Source organism: Lepisosteus oculatus, chromosome 9, assembly GCF_040954835.1.
Source record: "Lepisosteus oculatus isolate fLepOcu1 chromosome 9, fLepOcu1.hap2, whole genome shotgun sequence".
NCBI classification, from domain to species: Eukaryota; Metazoa; Chordata; class Actinopteri; order Semionotiformes; family Lepisosteidae; genus Lepisosteus; species Lepisosteus oculatus.
In genome coordinates, this window is record NC_090704.1 from 25,437,438 (window position 1) to 25,461,193 (window position 23,756).

Consider the following 23,756-nt stretch of genomic DNA (forward strand, 5'->3'; position numbering starts at 1 on the left):
CCCATATCATCTCTGGTCTCACTTCCCCATTATCATTCTCCTCCAAAAATAGTTTTATTTCTTGTTTTATCTGTTCTTTACATTGTGGATTGTTCAACAGACTTGAGTTCATCCTCCATGTTGTATTTTCCCGATTACTTAATCGTATGGACAATGACATAGGAGCATGGTCTGAAAAATTACTTCTACCAATATCACAATCTTGGATCCTATGTCTATCTCTCTTGTGTATAAAAAAAAATAATCAATCCTTGAATATTCCAAATGAGGGAAGGAATAGTGAGTGTAATCCCACCCACTTGGATAGAAATCTCTCCAAAGATGTATTATTCCCATTTCCCCCATCAGTACATTAATCTTTTTATACAGTGACTAATCTCTCTGAGAAGGTATATTTGTAGAATCAAGCCTGGGGTTAAGACGCACATTCCAATCATCCCCACAAATCAGTACCCCTTGTGCATTAACCATCAAATCGACCATTTTTTAATAAAAATTAAAATCACTACCAGGTGGAGCATATACATTAAGTAATGTTAGTAATTCCCCTTCAATTTTTCCCAATACTAATACATATCTCCCCTCCTTATCTTTAACTTCTGTAAGCAACTCAAATTGAACCTTTTGAGATATCAGTATAGCCACTCCTCTCCTATGGCCAGATTTATATGAGGAGAAATAGATTTTTGAGAAACCCATTCTCCTTAATTTCTCATGTTCCAATACACTCAAATGTGTTTCTTGTAAAAAAGCAATATGAGCCCCTTTCTTCATTTTAGACAAAATCTTACTCCTCTTAAGAGGGTTAAGCACTCCATTAACATTAAATGTAACTATTGTAAGGTCTTGCTTGGACATACTTTATGTAAATGGTAAAACTTTCAAAATCTCTCCCATACAACATATGTTTCATATTGTTAAACATCCTCTTCCTATAATTTTTTTCTAATAATGCACCACAATCAAAAAACACAATAAACAAAGACATTAACCAAACAATCTTAAACAAAACTGTATCCATCTCCGTCTCTTTCAGAGTACTTTCTTCCAACTGTGCGGTTCTTTTCAAACGAACCCTATGTGGGCTTCTCTCCGTTAGGGAAATCCTCCTTCTCCTCTGGAGGAGGGCCCTTAAGTAGGGGGCGGTGGCAAATCCGAACTTATATGATAAAGAGAAAAAAAAAGGAGTGTAACCAGAAAAATAAAAATTCACCAAGAATCTGTCGTAATCACCAAGTATCTGTCCCGACATGTACAAATTCTCTTAAAACATGGCAGGAAACTTATTTTTTTTAAAAAACCCTTAACTATTAAATCACGACCAACTCACTATCAAATTTCTTCAATCTTGCGAGGGGGGTCTTCTCCTGAAACTCTGTAATTTCTCCTGATATTGCTGTTTTGAGGAATGGTCTTTCCCAGGACCACCCCGTCTTCCAGCCTTCTGCCAAGTAAACAGTCGCTTGATGCTGCTGAATGGTATAGGCAGGTGCCGTCTTCGTAAAACACCCGCAACCTCACTGGAAATGGAGTCTGAAATTTAATTTTCGGCGATTTCAGCTCCTTTTTTACTTCAGAATATTCCATACGTTTTTTTAGTACTGTCGGGGGGTAATCATTATCACCCTAAAAGTGTTTGTTATTGTGGAAGAGTTCTTTCTTTTGCCAAGCTTTACGCAACACTAACTCTTTTATCTTTAGCTTAAAAACGTGGCGACAATGGAGCGCGGTTTGGCGTCAGGGCCTTTAGGTCTCGGCGCTAACGCTCTATGCGGCCTTTCAATTCCCAGTTCCACGTCCTTTGGTAAATCAAGTTCCCCCCTAGCAGATTTTCAAGGAAGGTGACCATGCAGCGACCCTCCGATTCTTCGGGGATTCCGTAAATCCAAATGTTTTCTCTGCGCGATCTTCCTTGCTGGTCTGTTAATTTAGTTTCTAAAGTAATTTGTCGTTGCAAGAGTTTCTTTATCGCAGTTTCTCTTGTTAAGACCCTTGTTTCCACTTCTTCGATTCGTCCCTCTGCTTTATCCAGTCTCTTATTAACCTTGCTCAGCTTCTGTTTAATATCCATAAGCTGCTCTTTATTATCCCATCTGAAGTCTCTAAGTTCATATAATATTTTCTGAAGACTGGCGTCTGCGCCATCTTGTTCAGAGTCCGTTGAGCTACTTCGACTATGGTCCGAAGTTGCAATTTCGACATTTTCCACGGTCGTTAGTTTTCTCCTGCTTCTCCTGACAGCCCCTTCAGCCATAGTTATTATTTTTTCATACGTAATGTAGAAAAAAAAACACTTTTTCAGGACTTTATTACAAAGTTGCTGGGAGATCCGTATTTATGCTGCCTTTCCCATCCGCATTCTAACCGGAAGTCAGCAGCAACATTTTTATTGGATTCTTGCAGATATTTATTTGTTTCAATACAATTCAGTGCAAACAAAACATTTTCAAAAACAGAATTTACAATGTCCTTGGCAATAACAGTGACCCTATTGTTGGGAATCTGAGATTTTGGACTTCTTTTTTCCAAAATGGAGATTTCTGCAGCTTCTGGGAGCAATAATGACTCTTTTGAGTTACTCTCTTGTAAATTGTTACCCGCAGGGGTGAAATCCCGCTTTGTTTTTTCAACGATCTGAGAGACTATCTGTTCAGCAATTTCAATGATTTTGGCTTTAGAGATCCCAAAAGCAATATCACTGTTTGCTCTTTCCATTCCCACACTTGATTCCGAGGAGTGAGACTTTAATTTGAAAGATGGGGGGCTACTGCCATTTGTTCTTTTCTTAGTCACTTTCGCCTCATCTCTCTCATTCTGCTGGGCATCAGGACTCTGAAGAAGGTAGTTCTTCTCCACAGATAGCAGTGTACCTTACCTGTCCATATAAACTCTTCTCAATCACCTTCCTTTCACTAAACAACATTATGATAAAAATTAATGTGTGACATTGTTACTACATGGCCAAAATACTAACTAGATTTTGCAATATTAAACAATGGTGACTAATTAACAATATATAGGCATCTTTTCTAGTGGTAGAACAATTAATCTATTTTAAAGCACATTCCTGTGTAAAAAAGATGGCCTCCTAACCATGATGTTGTGGGAAATCCTACATCCAAGGAGCAGGACACAGTCTTTGTGGATTCAGTTGTTTTATTGAGCTCAATAATAACATCAACGCGCGTTGGGTCTGCCCCGCAGGACAGACGAACCACAAGGGTTTCCCAGCTCTTATATACAGTATGATCTCAGGAAGTTGTTTTGTTTCATAGCTTCATGTGTATTCGTCTTGCCCTTTGATATGTAGCATGAGTTGACCGGTTGGTCCTGTCTGAAGTCCTGTCCTTTGATGTGTAGCTGTAATTGTTGGAGCTGCTTAAGAAATGTTAAAACACCCGACATATTACACAATGTGCCTGAACCAACACTGTAGTGTTGAATACAGATATATATATATATTTTCCATCAATGATATATATATATAAGTGTTTTTCTACTTCAATGATTATGTTCGTACTTTTTCAATTTACCTACTGGATGTCTAAAACTTGCTTAGGTTTTTAACTTTAATATGAGAGACTTATAAAATAAAAATCACCACAACAAAATAGGACATTGGAAATTATAAATCTTTAACTTCAAACTGCAACTGTTCCATAACACTTTAGCAAGTATGGTACAATCGTGTTCCTATGTGAAGAAAGATCACTGGTAGTTAACATCATTGTGTTTTCAACAACAACTACTTGGTCAGGCGCAATGTATCTAACCAGTTTCATACTGGGTACTTCATAATTGACACATAACAAATACAGTTAAATTCAGAAAATAAATAATAAGTCTATATTGAAATGTGCAGAAATATGTCATGTTTATGTTTGTACCCTGTTAACTTCATAGAGATTAGACCTTAGAGAATTTAAAGATTCTGTGAAACACGCAGTTTGACCAGAGGATCCCAAACTTTTCCATACAACTGTATGTTGCTGCTGCATCATTCAGGACAAAGCCCAAAATGCGTTTCCAACACATTTGATGACTTAGTGTTACTTAGTTGTTACTGCCCTCTGGTGGTTGTTGATTGAAACATAACATCCATTCTAACACGACCAGACATTTCTCCCACTGTCAATACTTCAGCAAAACTTCACATTTTATACCGGTGCCACAACATGTTGTTAGTTATTATGATAGAAATGTGTTTTAATATGACTAATATATTATTGTTGTAATGCAGTATGATCAGAGTTATACATAAGTACAATACAACAGTTTATTTTTGCGAAGGTTCAGTTAGTGTATTTTGACTGCTGCTCTAGTCATTGTCAATATCAATATTCAAAGTCAATGTTCTAGTCATTACAACAACGCCAGTCTATGGTAAACTATATCTAGGATTTGGAAAAATGCACATGAGCTAACACAACAATATGCACATGTTCTGTACTGTTAACAGACTGATTCATGCATTCGCAAAGAGAGAAAAAGCAATTTAACGAACGCAGCTGGGGAAGTGAGCTCAAAATAGAAAACAGTTCCTCTTTAAACATTTACACATCACCATACTTAAATGATTAAAATAAAAACTTTCTGTACGCACTGATGCTTAACATACCACAACTGCAGCATGTAGGACTTACCCATCAGACAGCTGACTGATCAGAGGGACTTCATGAAACCAGTTGGAATCAGTAGTCACCTCTTCAGTGGAGTCAGGTGAAATATGAACTGACCCAAGAGAAAAGAATTATTGCCGCATTAGAATTCTCATGGCATGCATAAAAAAGTGATCAATCCAATTAACATCCAAAATAGGCAGAAAACATGTATTTATTCATAGATAAAATTAGGATGCTGATTAGGATTTATTTATCTGTTTACCCATATAATTTAAATCATTTTCACACCTTAGCTCACAACACTTTTACTGCACCAGACTGTGGCACAATGGCTGCCCAGAGACCCCCAGACTTAATTGGAACCTTCTTCAGCCTTAACAGTAGATGTTACCAAGCTTTCAAAACCCAACACTTGTGCATTAATCATTTAATATTGATTAAATGACACAAAACAATTGACATGTTTTTATCTGAATAAGTTATACAAATAAAACTGAATTGAATTAAACTGATTTTTTGGATTATATGTTCCATTGAAGCTGTGCCACAAAGAAAACATCCTTTTAGTTGAATAGTCCTTTCAGATAGTTTAAATCAATAGATGCTGTAGATGTTTTAATTAGAAAATGCAAAATGTGGATTACAGAAATATTGAATATAATGTATTTACATGTTGTGGCTGGAAATTAAACAATCTGAAGATAATGAAGGATTCCTTCTTAATGTATTATTTTATGATGCCTGCAACTTACTGCGTGTTTCCCTTTAAAAAGTTTTGATCTCAGTGCATACATATTATTCTTTTCATACAGACATATGATTGAAAAGCTTTGGAATTTTGTAATTGTAGGTGTTTATTAAACAAATTCTACAGTTCTGTAATCAGTAGTAAACCTGAAGATGTTGTCAACCTGCATCATTCCTACTGGCCAACAAACTAAAACACATTAAATTGTGAACTAGATCACAGTTGTACCACTGCAAATTATTGGATCTAGAAGCTTACCCTGTTTTCCAGACTGAAGTATTTCATTAAAATATTGCCTTTTAATACGGTCTTGCATTTCTCTCTCAAAATCCTTCCTTTCCTGTAAACTCTCATTTAGCTTTTGCTGCAGGAGAGCAACCTTCCTTTCATATAATTCAAATGCCTGAGAATGACAGAAAACCTTTCACAAGTGGCTATTCTTTAAAGAAAAAGGAAAGCCTCTCAACAAAAGATGAAAAGGTCCATCTCATTGTTGAACATCTTGTATTAAAAAGCACATGTTTTTCCATTACTCTAGTATTTAATGACAAATGAACTAGCTTGCAACCCAACATGTTGCTCGTAGAAAACTTCCCGTCCATAAGGTCACATTTTAATTTAGTATCAGACAGAAGCTGTTGGGCACCACTGAAATTCCAGCTCAAGTAAAAACTACAGGAGACTCCAATCTCATCTCAATCTACAGCACCCTGAAGCTGGGAAGCTGGGTCTGGTCAGAGCTCAGAAGAAGAAAGGCTGGGTCCGACATTACTTGGATGAAAGACTCTGTGTGTAGTTCAGAACCTTGCAGGCTGGGTATAAGAGATTGAAGCAGCAATGTCTCTCCTCTAATGCTTAGGTAATGAAGAGGAGAGATCATCAACCACCCTCTTGGATCCTCTTGGGGAGATACCCCTGAGGGATACTTTAGAACAGCCAATTATGCAAAGCAGCATGTCTCTGGGATGTTACTTGGAATTAAAACCCACAACACGCAGAATAAATGCCACACAGGCAGGTGCCTAAGGCTGGAGATAAACCATGGGCTTTGGAGATGCAGTGCTATAACCATGAATTGGAGGCACCAAACACTACCAGAATATGGTGCTTTGGCACCTCTGTAGCATATCTTGGCATAACCACCCTAGAGTAGACACACAATATAAGAGGTGCCAACATACCATGCTCATTGTGGTCACTGAGGATCCAAAAAGTATTAGTTTAGGTTATTAATTTAAACCTATAGGTGGTCATCTTGGAAATACAACAAAATATAGCTGCAAGGTCAGTGTCAGGTCCGGAATTTGCATGAAGAAAAGTTCATCTTAAGAGGATGAATCCAAACATCCCTTACTCCAGTACCTTTTTGTGCCTTCTAGCTCTGGTCTCTTTCTTCAGCTGGGCCTCTCGCACCTCCCTCCGGGCATCTTCTTCTATCCTCATCTGAAAAGCTCTCTCTCTCTGATTTTCCACATCTGTAGAGCCGTCAGTGAAAAGGCAAAGCAGATGACAAACAGCAGAAAGCATATGAAAAGTGTCTGAAGTCTAAGTGTGACGATACAGTAACATGATTCACTAAGGGTATCCACTCTGCAGAAATCTGTTCGGCTGGAAGAGGCGTATACAGTATAAGGTGAGAGAATTTTTTTAATTCGCATTTTGCAACATAAATGCTTAATTACTTGTCAGAAAGACAACATCTTTTAAAACAGTTATGCTAGAGATCCTGTTATCTTTTGCTTGCTCCCCAATCATGCTGTATTTACAGAGGTGTCACAAAGTCACTTGCCAGAGTGGATATAAATGTCTCTAATCAGTTTAAGATGCAGAAGGAAACCAGCTATTAAAGATCTCTCATCCAGGTGATGACCAGGAGCAGCCCTGGGTCAAAATAAATCAAACTGTATTCTCATACCTCAGCCTGTCTGCTGTACTGCAGACCTTTCATACGCTGTATTTCACCACTGCATATCTCCTCTGTTTTCGGAGCTCCTGCCTGGTGCCTTCATAAACAACAACAGAAAAGAAAGCTTAATCCACAAGGCAAGGTCAAAATGTCAGACAGCAGCAGAGGAATTTGTGAATGTGGTATTTCCGTAGAGCAAATGCCAGCAGCCATATCACTCTGCAACTCACAACTGGCAGAGCCTGGTCAGTACCTGGATGGGAGACCTCCTGGGGAAAACTAAGGTTGCTGCTGGAAGAGGTGTTAGTGGGACCAGCAGGGGGTGCTCACCCTGTGGTCCATGTGGATCCTAATGCCCCAGTATAGTGACTGTAAACAGGCACCGTCCTTCGGATGAGACGTAAAACCGAGGTCCTGACTGTCTGTGGTCATTAAAAATCCCAGGGCGAAAAGAGTAGGGGTGTAACCCCGGCATCCTGGCCAAATTCCCCATTGGCCCTTACCAATCATGGCCTCCTAATAATCCCCATCTATGAATTCATTACTCTGCTCTCCTCCCCACTGATACCTGATGTGTGGTGAGCGTTCTGGCGCACTATGGCTGCCGTTGCATCATCCAGGTGGATGCTGCACATTGGTGGTGGTGGAGGGGAGTTCCCATTACCTGTAAAGCGCTTTGAGTGGAGTGTCCAGAAAAGCGCTATATACAGTAAGTGTAAGCAATTATTATTCTAAATGTTTATCTTTTGGAAAACTTTGACTCAGTCAAAACATCCACTTGCTTGCACAATTAATTAACTTAAGGCAAACCTTTACTTACAGTTGTATTCTTGACATCCAATGTTTTAACATAACAGTAATATTTACAGTGAAACGAAAAAAAAATGTGATACAAATATAACAAATCAGGGAATCTAAAAGGCAGGAACTTGCTGTTAAAGAGTGAGGAGCTTCCGTATGTCATTACCTGTCTCTGTTAGCCATAAACTGGTCTGAAATATTCTTGGATCCTTCCTCCAGGAGCCATTCCCTCACATCGGTGAAGCTGATATCCTGGGAATCTCGTTCTGCTCCTGGAGCTCCAAGAACTTCTTCACTATTGTTTTCTGAAAGCCAGCACAGCCTTTTACTAGAGTGCCACACTCCCTTCGTTGCAAAGTTCTCCTAAGCACTATTATAGCCGAGTGTGCACTTCAAAACCAACACTGACTTTTTCCATTAGATTTTTAATTTGAGCTCACAACAATAGAATGTGTTTGTACAGTATATGTATAAGAGTGAAGGCTGAGCTAGTGTAGTTTGTTGATCTAAACATTTCAATTTAAGAAGTACATCTTGGATACTAATTTGAATGTCGCCATTCTAACTCAAAGCCTTCACGGTATCAAACCTGTGTGGTCACACGTCCCAAACAGTCTGGCTCTGCCAGTGGAGCCTGGAGACCCCAAAAATATAACACACGGTTTGCATTTTAATAATTTACACCTCTAATAATAATAATAATAATAATAATAATAATAATAATACAAAGCAATAAACACCTTATTTGAAAAGCACGGACTGATTAGTAATTTGTACAGAGCAACATAACAAAACAGTGGCCACAGTACATACGGAAATCTCCAACTATACTATTTTTAAAAACGATGTCTTTTTTCTGTATATCAAGACCTAGTTTCCAGTGACTACCGCGATGCGCCCTTCCATTTCCTAACTGTGTTATAGAAAGCAAGTGGCGCTGCTGAAGAAAATATCCTAAAAATAACTACTTTTTGTAGTGTCCGTAATGTGACGAGGGGTCCGGTTCACCTTCAGACTTAATTTCTTATATAAGCATATTGTATATACAGTAGATTTTATAGTCTTATAAAATACTTTTCAAAGCATTTTATAATGCTACTCTTGCACTCTGCTGTCTCCTAGTTCCTTTCAGTTGGGCTTCACCGGTGAAATAAGGATGAAAACATCCTCTCTCTGCCCAGTCTTGCTTTTTGGCGGTTGATGTGTCTGTATGTGTCTTTTCTAGATATGTCTAAAACGGCACCTAATATGCAGGAAGAAGCTGTTAAATTGGTAAGCTGGTATCTGTAGCTGGGTAGCTGCAGAAAGGGATTAAAAACGTACAGACAGAAACTTTTTAAAAACAAATCTGGGTGCGACGGTAGGATGAGGTCACAACGGAACGGCCATTTCACAAGGTTCCTAATTCCTCAGCCTCGAGATGTGTTCTGGTTGTTTGCGGTTTGGCTGAAGGTATTTGTACCGTAGCAATGCCGTGCTTTAAATTTCATACTTGGTTATTTCAGATCCCCGTTTAAATGAATAGGTGTGTTAACCCCTCTGTATTCTGGCTAGATTTCACTCTGGAATTCTTAATCCGGCCTTCCTAAAGTTTTTCCTTAAAACAATTGGTGAAGACATTTCTCACTTTTTAACCACTTTTCATCTGTAGCTCCGAGGAACTGCTGGTATAATGGTGAACAATGCGTGATGGACTTTGGGATCCTTTGGGATGGAAAAGAAGTGTAGAAATGCAATTTTGATTATGGTCAATTCTGGTATTGTAGCCATTTATAGTTATACAGGTCATGCCCTCAATATTCTCAGTCACAGCAGCATGACACATGGAATATTATCCATCCATTGTCTAATCACTTGATCCAATTCAATGCTGTGGAGAAGAGCTCTGCAATTACCAGAGGTCAGTTTCTTCTTTCTGTTGCAGTGTGAGAGCAAAGAAAATTTGCAACAATTATACTGCTTATCTGTTTAGTTGCAAGAGAATTATCCTTTCTTTTGGACAGAATCTGCATTCGGATTTGTGACCAAGATTACATAATACAAATGCCAAAGCTTGGAACGTCTGAAAAAGACTCAGTGGATGAAAGAGGGATCAAATTAGCTAACTAAATGTGTGTTCACTGATTGATCTGCAGAGCCACACGGTCAGGCTGGGTGCAATAAGATGTGGATACAGTCCTTCAAATCACATCCCTAGTAAAAAAAGAGAATACAATCCATTTTATCACTCTGCAACTCACAACTGGCAACCCACTAAAGCTCAGCAGGCGTGATCCTGGTCAGTACCTGGTTGTGAGACCTCCTGGCAAAAACTAAGGTTGCTGCTGGAAGAGGTGTTAGTGGGGCCAGCAGGGGGCGCTCACCCTGTGGTCCATGTGGGTCCTAATGCCCCAGTATAGTGACGGGGATACTATATTGTACACAGGCGCCATCCTTTGGATGACACATAAAACCGAGGTCCTGACTCTCTGTGGTCATTAAAAATCCCAAGGCGTTTCTTGAAAAGAGTAGGGGTGTAGGATTTCCCATTGGCCCTTACCAGTCATGGCCTCCTAGTAATCCCCATCTATGAATTGGCTTCATTATTCTGCTCTCCTCCCCACTGACAGCTGATGTGTGGTGATTGTTCTGGTGCACTATGGCTGCCGTCGCATCATCCAGGTGGTGGTGGAGGGGAGTCCCCATTACCTGTAAAGCGCTTTGAATGGAGTGTCCAGAAAAGCGCTATATAAGTGTAAGTAATTATTATTATTATTATTATTATTATTATTATTCTAATACCCTGAATGTATGAAATGAGCACATGCTTGTTTTTAGCCTAGTCCCGCTGACAATCACATTGCTGGTCTGATCACCTGCAGGATACGAGAACTCCGTTTCTATAATATTTTATCTTTGAAGAACTGGCATCTGATTCATTTCCAGTAGTCTCTTTCATTACTTGACTGTCTGTTGGGAACTGTTAGTCCTGCTTGTGTTTATTCTGCAGTCTGGTGAACAACAGGTTGTGAAATTAAGATCTATTTGATTAATTGTCTTTTATCCACCCTTTATCAGAAGGCTACTTATTCCTGTTTAAGGGTTTAGCTGACCAGGAGTCTATTCCAGAATCCCAGAGGTGTAACTCGGCATTAGTAGTATACTTGTCCTCTTGTAGGGTACATACACAAACACACAGGGCGATATAGACATTCCAGTGAACTGAACAAGCATGTGTTGAAGATGGAAGTTGAAGGGAATCACCCAAAGAAAGATTATGTGAAAGCAGGGAGAACACGCAAACCCCCTACATAAGGTGCACACGTCTGGAATCAAATTAAATGACCCCCAAACACGTTCACCAATTTTATTTCTAAAAAGATAACTTTCTGCATGATGATAAATGATGAATGCACCTTCGTGTTTATTAAAATATTATTCTAAATGATTTTTAAAAATGGTGTTATTTTTATGTAAGAACTGTTTCAATAAAACACAAAAAAATCAATATTTTAGGAAATGTTGGAAAAGGAAAAGATGGTTGAAAAGTATGGAAGCCCGTTTCCGCCAGGGAGTAAAAAAAACACGCTATGGTATCTCACTGTGGTCAAAAAACATTTCTTGATTCTGCTTGAGCAGCTTCATGAATTGTAAGCGACTGTAAGAGCTCTTTCTAAAGTCAGCCCTCCTACAACAATTTATCACGCAGTCTCTTATGTGCACATTTTCCCACAAGTTGATCTCTTAACATGTCAGCTTCCAATACTCCCTAGTCACACGATTTAGCCAGTTCTCTTAGTGAATTCACAAAAGCATCAACAGATTCGTCCTGAGACGAATTCCTACATTTATGCCGTACCAAAACCACATTTCTCCGCGGTGTAAAGTAAGCGTCTAAGGCAGCTAGTCTGTTCATATGTACCTTTTTCTCCAGCGAGGTTGGCGCCCCGATGCAGTGCAGTAATGCAGCCCGTCTCAGGCATCCGGAGCTTCTGTAGATCCACTGGCTATTTCAAAACATCTGTACGACTTCATCCATGTCTTGTATTCCGTATACAAATCCGGAGCTCCGAGGTTCAGTGGAAGCGGTGGAGAAAGCTGGGCATAAGCAAAACTTCTCGGCGCGGCGGCCGTATCTTCCATGGCGCAAGCTTAACGAACAGTCCGAAAATTCAAAAGTTCGTTTCAACCAGCACGAGAACTAAAATCTGCAGTGTTCTGCTCGCTTTGAGTTCGCCAAGCACTCATCTCTCGTCGCAATAAATGTTGTGTATCTTAATAAAGAGTCGTTCTTATATTATTTTAACTATTTTATTAACTACACAGATCACTCCCTTACACCATATATTCCCGCCTTCTACTCTCCCGTTCCGTTGTCTCGCGATGTCTACTCACTATACTCAGCTACCATATTCAGATATTGTGAAACAAATTTTAACTAAGCTGCTCATAAGAATTCATCCTATTTCTCCAAAGGGGGGAGGAGAAACAAGAACAGATTATGGAAAGTTTATCTTGTTGGGAGCTTAGTGAATTTGCTGTGGGCATTATTGACAATGTGCCGAAGAAACTATTTACATCCCCAGATACCTCAGAATGTAATCCAACAATGGGAAGCAATATCCAATGTGAGCTGGTTTCTGTCAAACAAGTGGCCAGCTGTATTTACAGAGAACTGCTGCAGAGTGCTGGTTCCAAAGACAACTTACAGCAAGCAGTAGCAGCCAAGAGTGAGAACCTGGCCAAAAAGATAGTTAATTCTCTTGGGAGAGAAATTATGAAGTTCCAACATTCAGATATCGAGTCTTCAGATGCTCCTCAAGCTGACAATGATATGGAAACCCGGAGCACCGAGCAGCTCATGTGCACCAAAATGGACCAGTTAGAACCTTCACCTGTTATTGGTCGAACAGATGCAGTGAAAGATATCTCTCCCAGTCTTCAGGATATGGTGAAGGGCTTTTAATGGTGTCTAAAATATATTGCTCTTCAAGGTACTCCAAAACTGAAGTAACAACCTCTCTAGCCAGAAGGCTTTCATCTGAAGCCTTCTTTGCCACTGTTGTGCAATAAACCTCCTGGTCGAACTCTTTTTTCATTGCTTCACAAATGGCTCCAGCAGTTTCTACTGTATAGGTGCACAAATCTGAAATATCTGACACAGAATCAGAAAACACTGAATTTGTTGGTGAAGAGCTGACACTTGAGCTCTTTGCATTGCTTTGAGCAGGAGAACTGGAACTAGATACATCTTCTTCAGTCTGGGTGAGTAAAGATTTGAGCTTTCCAAATAAAGTCCTTACAATGCCTTTTGCAACTGAACTCAAGTCAAAAGTACGATCAATGGATCCTGTTTCTGTGCTGCCTCTAGAAGTTTGAGGAGCAGCAGCAACATTTTTATTGGATTCTTGCAGATATTTATTTGTTTCAATACAATTCAGTGCAAACAAAACATTTATCACCTATCAATATAAGACCTATTTTTACTTACTTGTCAGGGTTCGTTGTTTCCCATGTTAACATTTAGAAATTTGCAACCAAATTTTGAATGCCAGCACAGATGCAACTAATACAAATATACTGTTGTCTATACAGTATAGTAAAAATCTATTATAGATATAGGTTGTATGTATAGAAAAATATATACAGTACAGTATTTCTAATATATAAATGAAGCAAGAACAACAGAATACCAGTCTAACCAAAGAAATAGAATGGTCAGTATTGCATATTTTAAGTGGATCCCTTAATTTATAAATAATTAAGTGTGCAGACCCCTGTTTCATTCCAGAGGAGGCAGTGTCAAAGGGTTCTTTTGGCATCGAGTCTATGGTAGAAAGTGAAGTCACCCCCTTGGAACCTGGACAGCTTAATATTCTCTCAATCAAAACCTAGTGGGAGCTGATCTGAACATGTCAGGGAAGGAACCACTAAGCAACAGCTAGGACTAAAATTCAGGATTTACTGTACTGAAGGAACAAATTAACATATTTCTTTACATTTGTTCTTTAGTTATGACACTGTGCATTTTAACCTCAAGAAGCTATCTGGAAAAATAAAATGCATCCATTACATTCAGACATTACAAGCAGTGTACCTTACCTGTCCATATAAATTGTTATTGTTATTGTTATTGTTATTGTAAATTTTTAATTAAAAAACATTATGATAAAAAATAATTAGTGTGACATTGCTACTACATGGACAAAATACTAACTTTATTTTGCAATATTAAAAAATGGTGACTAATTAAAAATATATAGGCATCTTTTCTAGTGGCAGAACAATTAATCTATTTTAAAGCATATTCCTGTGTAAAAAAGATGGCCTCCTAACCATGATTATGTTTGTACTTTTTCAATTTACCTACTGAATGTCTAAAACTTGTTTAGGTTTTTAACTTTAATATGAGAGGCTTATAAAATAAAAATCACCGCAACAAAATAGCACATTGGAAATTATAAATCTTAAACTTCAATCTGCAACTGTTCCATAACACTTTGCCAGTATGGTACAATTGTGTTCCTATGTGAAGCAAGATCACTGGTAATTTACATCATTGTGTTTTCAACAACAACTACTTGGTCAGGCGCAATGTATCTAACCAGTTTCATACTGGGTACTGCATAATTGACACATAACAAATACAGTTAAATTCAGAAAATAAATAGCAATTCTTCATTCAAATGTGCAGAAATATGTCATGTTTATGTTTGTACCCTGTTAACTTCATAGAAATTAGACCTTAGAGAATTTAAAGATTCTGTGAAACATGCACTTTGACCAGAGGTGCCCAAACTTTTGCATACAACTGTATGTTGCTGCTGCATCATTCAGGACAAAGCCCAAAATGCGTTTCCAACACATTTGATGACTTAGTGTTACTTAGTTGTTACTGCCCTCTGGTGGTTGTTGATTGAAACATAACATCCATTCAAACACGACCAGACATTTCTCCCACTGTCAATACTTCAGCAAAACTTCACATTTTATACCGGTGCCACAACATATTGTTAGTTATTATGATAGAAATGTGTTTTAATATGACTAATATATTATTGTTGTAATGCAGTATGATCAGAGTTATACATAAGTACAATACAACAGTTTATTTTTGCGAAGGTTCAGTTAGTGTATTTTGACTGCTGCTCTAGTCATTGTCAATATCAATATTCAAAGTCAATGTTCTAGTCATTACAACAAAGCCAGTCTATGGTAAACTATATCTAGGATTTGGAAAAATGCACATGAGCTAACACGAAAATGTGCACATGTACTGTACTGTTAACAGACTGATTCATGCATTTCCAAAGAGAGAAAAAGCAATTTAACGAACGCACCTGGGGAAGTGAGTTAAAAATAGAAAACAGTTCCTCTTTAAACATTTACACATCACCATACTAAAATGATTAAAATAAAAAAATTATGTACGCACTGATGCTTAACATACCACAACTGCAGCATGTAGGACTTACCCATCAGACAGCTGACTGATCAGAGGGACTTCATGAAACCAGTTGGAATCAGTAGTCACCTCTTCAGTGGAGTCAGGTGAAATATGAACTGACCCAAGAGAAAAGAATTATTGTCGCATTAGAATTCTCATGGCATGCATAAAAAAGTGATCAATCCAATTAACATCCAAAAAAGGAAGAAAACATGTATTTATTCATAGATAAAATTAGGATGCTGATTAGGATTTATTTATCTGTTTACCCATATAATTTAAATCATTTTCACACCTTAGCTCACAACAATTTTACTGCACCAGACTGTGGCACAATGGCTGCCCAGAGATCCCCAGACTTAATTGGAACCTTCCTCAACCTTAACAGTAGATGTTACCAAGCTTTCAAAACCCAACACTTGTGCATTAATCATTTAATATTGATTAAATGACACAAAACAATTGACATGTTTTTATCTGAGTAAGCTATACAAATAAAACTGAATTGAATTAAACTGATTTTTTGGATTATATGTTCCATTGTCTTTCACAATATCTTTCACCCAATATCAGCACCCACTTAATTTCTCTGCAGATGCACTGGAAAATTTGTCAAAACATAACGTTTTTCAAAACCTTTATTTTTTCTAGAAACAAATTAAAATACTGACCTTTGGTGATTTTAGAACTCTTCTCATTAGCAACGGTAACATCTCTTTTCTCCGTGCTAACGATCTCAGTAGAAGCTGTGCCACAGAGAAAACATCCTTTTAGTTGAATAGTCCTTTCAGATAGTGTAGATCAATATGTTGTCAACCTGCATCATTCCCTCTGGCCAACAAACTAAAACACATTAAATTGTGAACTAAATCTCAGTTGTACCACTGCAAAATATTGGATCTAGAAGCTTACCCTGTTTTCCAGACTGAAGTACTTCTTTAAAATATTGCCTTTTAATACTGTCTTGCATTTCTCTCTCAAAATCCTTCCTTTCCTGTAAACTCTCATTTAGCTTTTGCTGCAGGAGAGCAACCTTCCTTTCATATAATTCAAATGCCTGAGAATGACAGAAAACCTTTCACAAGTGGCTATTCTTTAAAGAAAAAGGAAAGCCTCTCAACAAAAGATGAAAAGGTCCATCTCATTGTTGAACATCTTGTATTAAAAAGCACATGTTTTTCCATTACTCTAGTATTTAATGACAAATGAACTAGCTTGCAACCCAACATGTTGCTAGTAGAAAACTTCCCGTCCATAAGGTCACATTTTAATTTAGTATCAGACAGAAGCTGTTGGGCACCACTGAAATTCCAGCTCAAGTAAAAACTACAGGAGACTCCGATCTCATCTCAATCTACAGCACCTTGAAGCTGGGAAGCTGGGTCTGGTCAGAGCTCAGAAGAAGAAAGGCTGGGTCCAACATTACTTGGATGAAAGACTCTGTGTGTAGTTCAGAACCTTGCAGGCTGGGTATAAGAGATTGAAGCAGCAATGTCTCTCCTCTAATGCTTAGGTAATGAAGAGGAGAGATCATCAACCACCCTCTTGGATCCTCTTGGGGAGATACCCCTGAGGGATACTTTAGAACAGCCAATTATGCAAAGCAGCATGTCTCTGGGATGTTACATGGAATTAAAATCCACAACACGCAGAATAAATGCCCCACAGGCAGGTGCCCAAGGCTGGAGATAAACTATGGGCTTTGGAGATGCAGTGCTATAACCATGAATTGAATGAGGTGCCAACATACCATGCTCATTGTGGTCACTGAGGATCCAAAAAGTATTCGTTTAGGTTATTAATTTAAACCTATAGGTGGTCATCTTGGAAATACAACAAAATATACCTGCAAGGTCAGTGTCAAGTCCGGAATTTGCATGAAGAAAAGTTCACCTTAAGAGGATGAATCCAAACATCCATTACTCCAGTACCTTTTTGTGCCTTCTAGCTCTGGTCTGTTTCTTCAGCTGGGCCTGTCGCACCTCCCTCCGGGCATCTTCCTCTATCCTCATCTGAAAAGCTCTCTCTCTCTGATTTTCCACATCTGTAAAGCCGTCAGTGAAAAGGCAAAGCAGATGAGAAACAGCAGAAAGCTAGATTGTGTTGAGCACAAAACAGCTACGCTACTAGACATTTATATTTATATATGTCACCTGCTTATAGGTGGTACATTAATTATTGAGGATTCTGTTAGATCATGTGGAGCTGAATCTCTCCCCTTTTTACAATCTAGCAATTGAGGCCTTTGGGCATTTTTCAGCATATTAGGAGCATTCAGCAGCTGAATGTGGTCTGGGAAGCCCAAAGACAAAATAACTGGGAAAATAACATACCATACAGCAATGTACAGTGAAAATGTGAAAAAAACAAGAAACATGATTAAACTGATGTAGAAAACCGATGAGGCTAAATACTATATATTGATAATGCTGGTGATTTGAAAGCTGATAAATCAATGAAAGGGGTGAATAAACTATGTGTTTTAAAAGTGAGTTAAGCTACAGTGTGGAATGTAAGATTCATAAAAGCATATAAAAAGTGTCTGAAGTCTAAGTGTGACGATACAGTAACATGATTCACTAAGGGTATCCACTCTGCAGAAATCTGTTCGGCTGGAAGAGGCGTATAAAGTATAAGGTGAGAGAATTTTTTTAATTCGCATTTTGCAACATAAAATGCTTAATTACTTGTCAGAAAGAGAACATCTTTTAAAACAGTTATGCTAGAGATCCTGTTATCTTTTGCTTGCTCCCCAATCATGCTGTATTTACAGAGGTGTCACAAGGTCACTTGCCAGAGTTGATATAAATGTCTCTAATCAGTTTAAGATGCAGAAGGAAACCAGCTATTAAAGATCTGTCATCCAGGTGATGACCGGGAGCAGCCCTGGGTCAAAATAAATCAAACTGTATTCTTATACCTCATCCTGTCTGCTGTACTGCAGACCTCTCATACGCTGTATTTCACCACTGCATATCTCCTCTGTTTTCGGAGCTCCTGCCTGGTGCCTTCATAAACAACAACAGAAAAGAAAGCTTAATCCACAAGGCAATGTCAGACAGCAGCAGAGGAATTTGTGAATGTGGTATTTCTGTAGGGCAAATGTTCATCTTTTGGAAAACTTTGACTCAGTCAAGACTTCCACTTGCTTGCACAATTAATTAACTTAAGGCAAACCTTTACTTACAGTTGTATTCTTGACATCTAATGTTTAAGCATAACAGTAAAATATTTACACATATTTACAGCGAAACAAAAAAAAAATGTGATACAAATACAACAAATCAGGAATCCAAAAGGCAGGAACTTGCTGTTAAAGAGTGAGGAGCTTCCGTATGTTATTACCTGTCTCTGTTAGCCATAAACTGGTCTGAAATATTCTTGGATCCTTCCTCAAGGAGCCATTCCCTCACATCGGTGAAGCTGATATCCCTGGGAATCTCGTTCTGCTCCTGGAGCTCCAAGAACTTCTTCACTATTGTTTTCTGAAAGCCAGCACAGCCTTTTAATAGAGTGCCACACTCCCTTCATTGCAAGGTTCTCCTAAGCACTATTATAGCCGAGTGTGCACTTCAAAACCAACACTGACTTTTTCCATTAGATTTTTAATTTGAACTCACACCGATAGAATGTGTTTGCATATGTATAAGAGTGAAGGCTGAGCTACTGTAGTTTGTTGATCTAAACATTTCAATTTAAGATGTATATCTTGGATACAGTGGTTAACCTTGTTATCTCGCAACACTGGGGCCAGGGGCTCTATTCTGAGCCTGAGGTGATTTTTCTGTGTTGAGTTTGTATGGTCTCCCCATATTCACATGGGTTTTTCACGGTTTGCTCTGGTTTGCTCCCACAGTCCAAAGCCATACTATACTGGTAGAAAAAAAGGTGTCTAATTGGTTCTAGAGTGAATTTGTGTCTGTGTGTGTCTTGCAATGGACTTAATTCTGGTCAAGGGTGTATATCGCCTTAAGCCCGTTGCTTTCTGGGATAGGTCCCGGCTCCCTGCAGCCCTTAGATGAGGCGGTTAGATTAGATGACGTGGATGGAAAGGGATGGATGGAAGTTCAAGTCGTTTTTCAGCCTTGTCTGGCAAAGAAGACTTATAAATTCTGTTTTGGACTACACACAAAAGCTGCCTGTATTAACATGTGTTTGGAAAAATACATTTGTTTGCACTGAAAATGGATTAAAGTCTACAGAGCAGTACAGATAAGCAGTGAATGCTCCGATTCGGGTGGTACAATTAGTGGTTTACCACAAAGAAAAACATCCAGATATATTGCCCAGCCTCAATGAATAAAAAAACTATCTTTTTTTAACTCTGTTATCGTGAACAGAGAAGACTACAAGGCGACCTGTTTCAAATATTCCAAATCCTCACAGTCAAGTCTGCTTGTTGTACGCTGACTTCTTTCAAGAAACAGCTGGATGAGACTCACAGACCAATTAACAAGTAATTACCAAACAGGCTTAAGAGCTTCCTCTCATTCATAACTTTTCTTATGATATGAAACCCATATCCTGCATGCAGAAAGGACTATATGGGCTATAAACAACACAAAGTATCATGAAAAGATGTACAGTATGGCTGAACTAACAAGAAGAAGCTAAAATAGGCTAGAGCAGTGACAAACATAAGCAACAACATCATCAGCATCAAAACACTAAAACAGAAATGAGCTTCATAGCAATTAGAGAAGAAACTGAAAGAAAACATTGAAATTGATCCTTAGAATACAAACACAGTCAAGGTACAGACTTCCTTGAAGATGACATGATGACAGCAGTATATTCAAAAGTGCATAATGGAGAGATCTTATGGAAGCCTTCATCTAGAAACGTTACTGATTGTGGGCTGGATAAAGGCAGAAGTCTATGATGAAGAGTCAGAATCAGATGGACGGTTGTTTAAAAACATCACACTTACCTGTTTAGTCACATAATTTTTGTCATACTGCAACTTCACATTGCTAAGGTAGTTATGATATTGATTGTATTCTTTCAAAGAGCAGAGGACCTGAAAACAGACAAAACATGTTTCAAGTACTGTCTAGGAGGTTAAATGTTTTTATTTTTATTTTACAAATCTAGAGCACAGTCAAGTACTCTGTGTTTGAATATCTATTGAGCATAAGGACTTTAGCACAAACCATAGGCCTGCTTTGATTACATCTACTATTACATGCTTTGATTACAACCAAAGGCCTGCCCACCGAATACATCTATGCTGGAGTGCAGACATGAGTTAAATCACGCTACTGGAAACTATTACAGCTAAATGAGCTAGAACCTGGTCTATTTTTTTTGACAACACCTCACTCCTTCACCATACTAAAAAAGCCTCATTCTTTGCACAAACTCCAAACAGCCTTACTTTCTTCTGCTCATTGATTAAGCCTCTGTTCTGCAGAGACTCCTGCATGCCCTTGCGATGGTAATAGGTGCGCAGGTGGGGGTCATGGAGGCTGTTGTACTTCGAATCCAAAAGGAAACCACGGGGATCAGTCAGAGTGAAGTCAGGAGATGGCTGGTGCAGCTGAAATAGAAGGTAAGTATTTTATTAAAACATGATATGTATAGGTAAACACAGATATGTATCCCCCTATGTTTCTGAACATAAAAATGAGAATGTTTTTTTTCTTCCCCCTCCGAAGGCTGTCGCCAGTTTCTTGGAAGACTACTCCAGAATCGCTGTTATCATTTTTTTCTATGTTCTTGAAAATCAAATTCCAATTTCTCAGTCATTGTAGCCAACTAAAAATGACTACATTGCAAAAAGACAGTAAGCACAATAAGCTTTAAGGCATACAGTACAGCTGAATTTCAATAATGTGATCAATATACTGCGTCTAGAAAAATATATAACCTTACTCCTGATGTTATATGCACAAAGATGTCAAGGGAAGACAGTTTGCTTACAGTTTTATCATTACAGCAACCACATTATACTAACACACACAGAAATGTGTTAATGTGTCCCAGGTATCATTTCATATTATACAATTTTACATGTTGGTTTACCCTTAAAAAGAAAGAAAACCATGAATAAACGTGTCATTTTTTACAATTTAAATGTTTGGATTTAAATAAGAATAAATGTATTCATGCTTTTCATTTTAGGTTACACTTACTTTCTCCGAAAGAGCAGTCCTGCAAAATTGAGGTTTAGACCCTGGGATTAGCGGCAGTTTAGTGCCGACGGGTCTCTCCAACAGCTGCTGCTCTCCCTGCAGTGCATACAGCATGGTGTAGCAGCCCTGAAACACAGAACATAGCTATCGTACCTCACAGAAAAACAGCCAAAACGCCAGAAAAAACAAGCAGAGCTGATGGCAGAAATGATTTCATCTGTCACAGAGTGAAATAAAATGGGTGTGGGGGCAACAGCAGGTATCAAGGACAATGTTGACTTTGCATAGAAGTTTGTATAGAATGACCAGTGACTTCAATGAGGGTGGTAATATGTGTCTTTCTTTGTTCTGGGGCTTCCTACTGATAAAGATGCTATTGCAAACATTGTTAATTACCACACAGTTCAGAGAAGACATGTGGAATGTCAAAACTGGCCTAGCTGAGCCTCAGACTGAGGAGGTGGATCTAGAACATAACAATTCTAGAAAATCTAGAATGTTCTAGAGCAATCTTACACCTGGCCATCTGTATATAGCCATTTGATCAATGAGCCCCAAGAAGTTAGCTCTCCTTACACCCAAAACTATCAACCCCCCCCCCAAAGAAAGGTAGGGGGGCTTTAATAACCCCAGTGACAGAGCCAGAGCACACAGAAACAGAAGAAAAAGGAATAACCAATTTGTACCACAGCACCCAGGAGAGGGTTTGGACACCAGGGACTCTCTACAGTGAGCAAGGGAGGAAGGCATTGTCTTCCTCCCCTCTCTACTCAAAAAATTGACTCAGAGACAAATGGGGGGGGCATATTAAAAAACGGACTCAGCCAGGACTGAGGAGGATCCCTAAGACTACACAGAGTTTCTTTGCTATGACAGAAGCAGGCACACCAGGTCTCCAACTGGGGCTGGGTTTGGGAGAATATTTGCAGCTGGACTTTTCCTTTGGAACTCTGGTTTTGGTAACTGGGGTCAAATGGGGCTCTTGAGCTGGTCTGCAATATGTTCTGTGAGTAAGTAAGTACCTCTGGTGGATAAGTTGTAATATTTGTTCTGTGGATTAGGCTATAATAGATACTGGAATTGCAAAGTACTGTAATACAAATGGAAATTATGTAGGATGACTTCTGGTCTGTGGATGCACTAGTGGTTCTGGAAGATAAAAAGAACTTGTTGCTGGGGGAAAAGGTCTTTAGAATTGCTAGGTGGCATAATCAGCTACAAAACTAACTTTTAAAAGCAGTCCCTGCATTTAAGGGCCACGGTTCCTGACATATCTTTTTATAGATAGGTAAGAAGAGTTACCCTAGGGTGTTCAGAGGGCTAAATCAGTTCATAACATTCTTTTTTTTTTCTTCTGCACAAACGAGTTGATTCTCTAAGTCTGTTTAAAGTTTTAGATTGGGAAGGCATATTCTCACCCGAGACATTTTAAGACAACAAAAGAAAAGTACAGTACATATATTCCCATAAAATACAGAACACATAGCTGGAATTTTTAAAATCACGTTCCATTTATTTTACCTTCTAGAGCATTTAAAACAGTATTAGAAATATTACTACGAGGTGTACGTTTTAACTGTTTTACTAAACCTTACATTTTAAACCTTTTAAAGCTAAACTAATGCTGATTTTTTTACGATTCACTACCTAAAAGTTCAAATATTTAAAAGTATGGATAATACACTCACAGCTCCAGATCCCGGTTTCTTTCTCTCCATTTTAACCCTGATCTCGTTCCATTAATCCATTAATCAATTAATCTATTTTGAGAAAACAATTCCGTCGTGTTCGTGAGCGTTTAGACTTTATTTTGTATAATTCGGACTTGAGCATAAACCACTGTATAACCAAAATGTTGTCTATTATAACGTCAGATCTGCAAAGCAGTTGCCTTATCTGACGTATCCAGTGTGTACAAGTTAAGTAAAGACGTCATTAAAAGCTGCAGCAGGGAAGCTACAGTATTCGTCCCAGGACGGACTTGTTTTTTTATATATATATTTATAATTAGGTTTTAATTAGAAAATCCAGACAAAAAGGCGATGTCCGATATAAAGTTTAATTTGAATGTCGCCATTCTAACTCAAAGCCTTCACGGTATCAAACCTGTGTGGTCACA

At 38.5% G+C, this 23,756-nt stretch overlaps 1 protein-coding gene and 1 pseudogene across 2 annotated transcripts in view; one reads left to right on the forward strand and one right to left on the reverse strand.

Annotated features, from left to right (window-relative positions):
* LOC138241293 (deoxyribonuclease-2-alpha-like) overlaps positions 1–23,756 on the forward strand; it is a 110,084-nt pseudogene that overhangs the window by 7,076 nt on the left and 79,252 nt on the right.
* The window catches only part of LOC138241228 (acyl-CoA-binding domain-containing protein 6-like), a 250,466-nt gene continuing 244,116 nt past the window's right edge, over positions 17,407–23,756 (reverse strand). Inside the window, exon 5 of one of the 2 annotated variants that reach the window (XR_011190415.1) lies at positions 17,407–17,547. The gene's annotated coding sequence lies outside the window, so the exon portion shown is untranslated. The remainder of the gene's footprint in view (positions 17,548–23,756) is intronic. The other variant, XR_011190416.1, reaches the window with a different exon arrangement.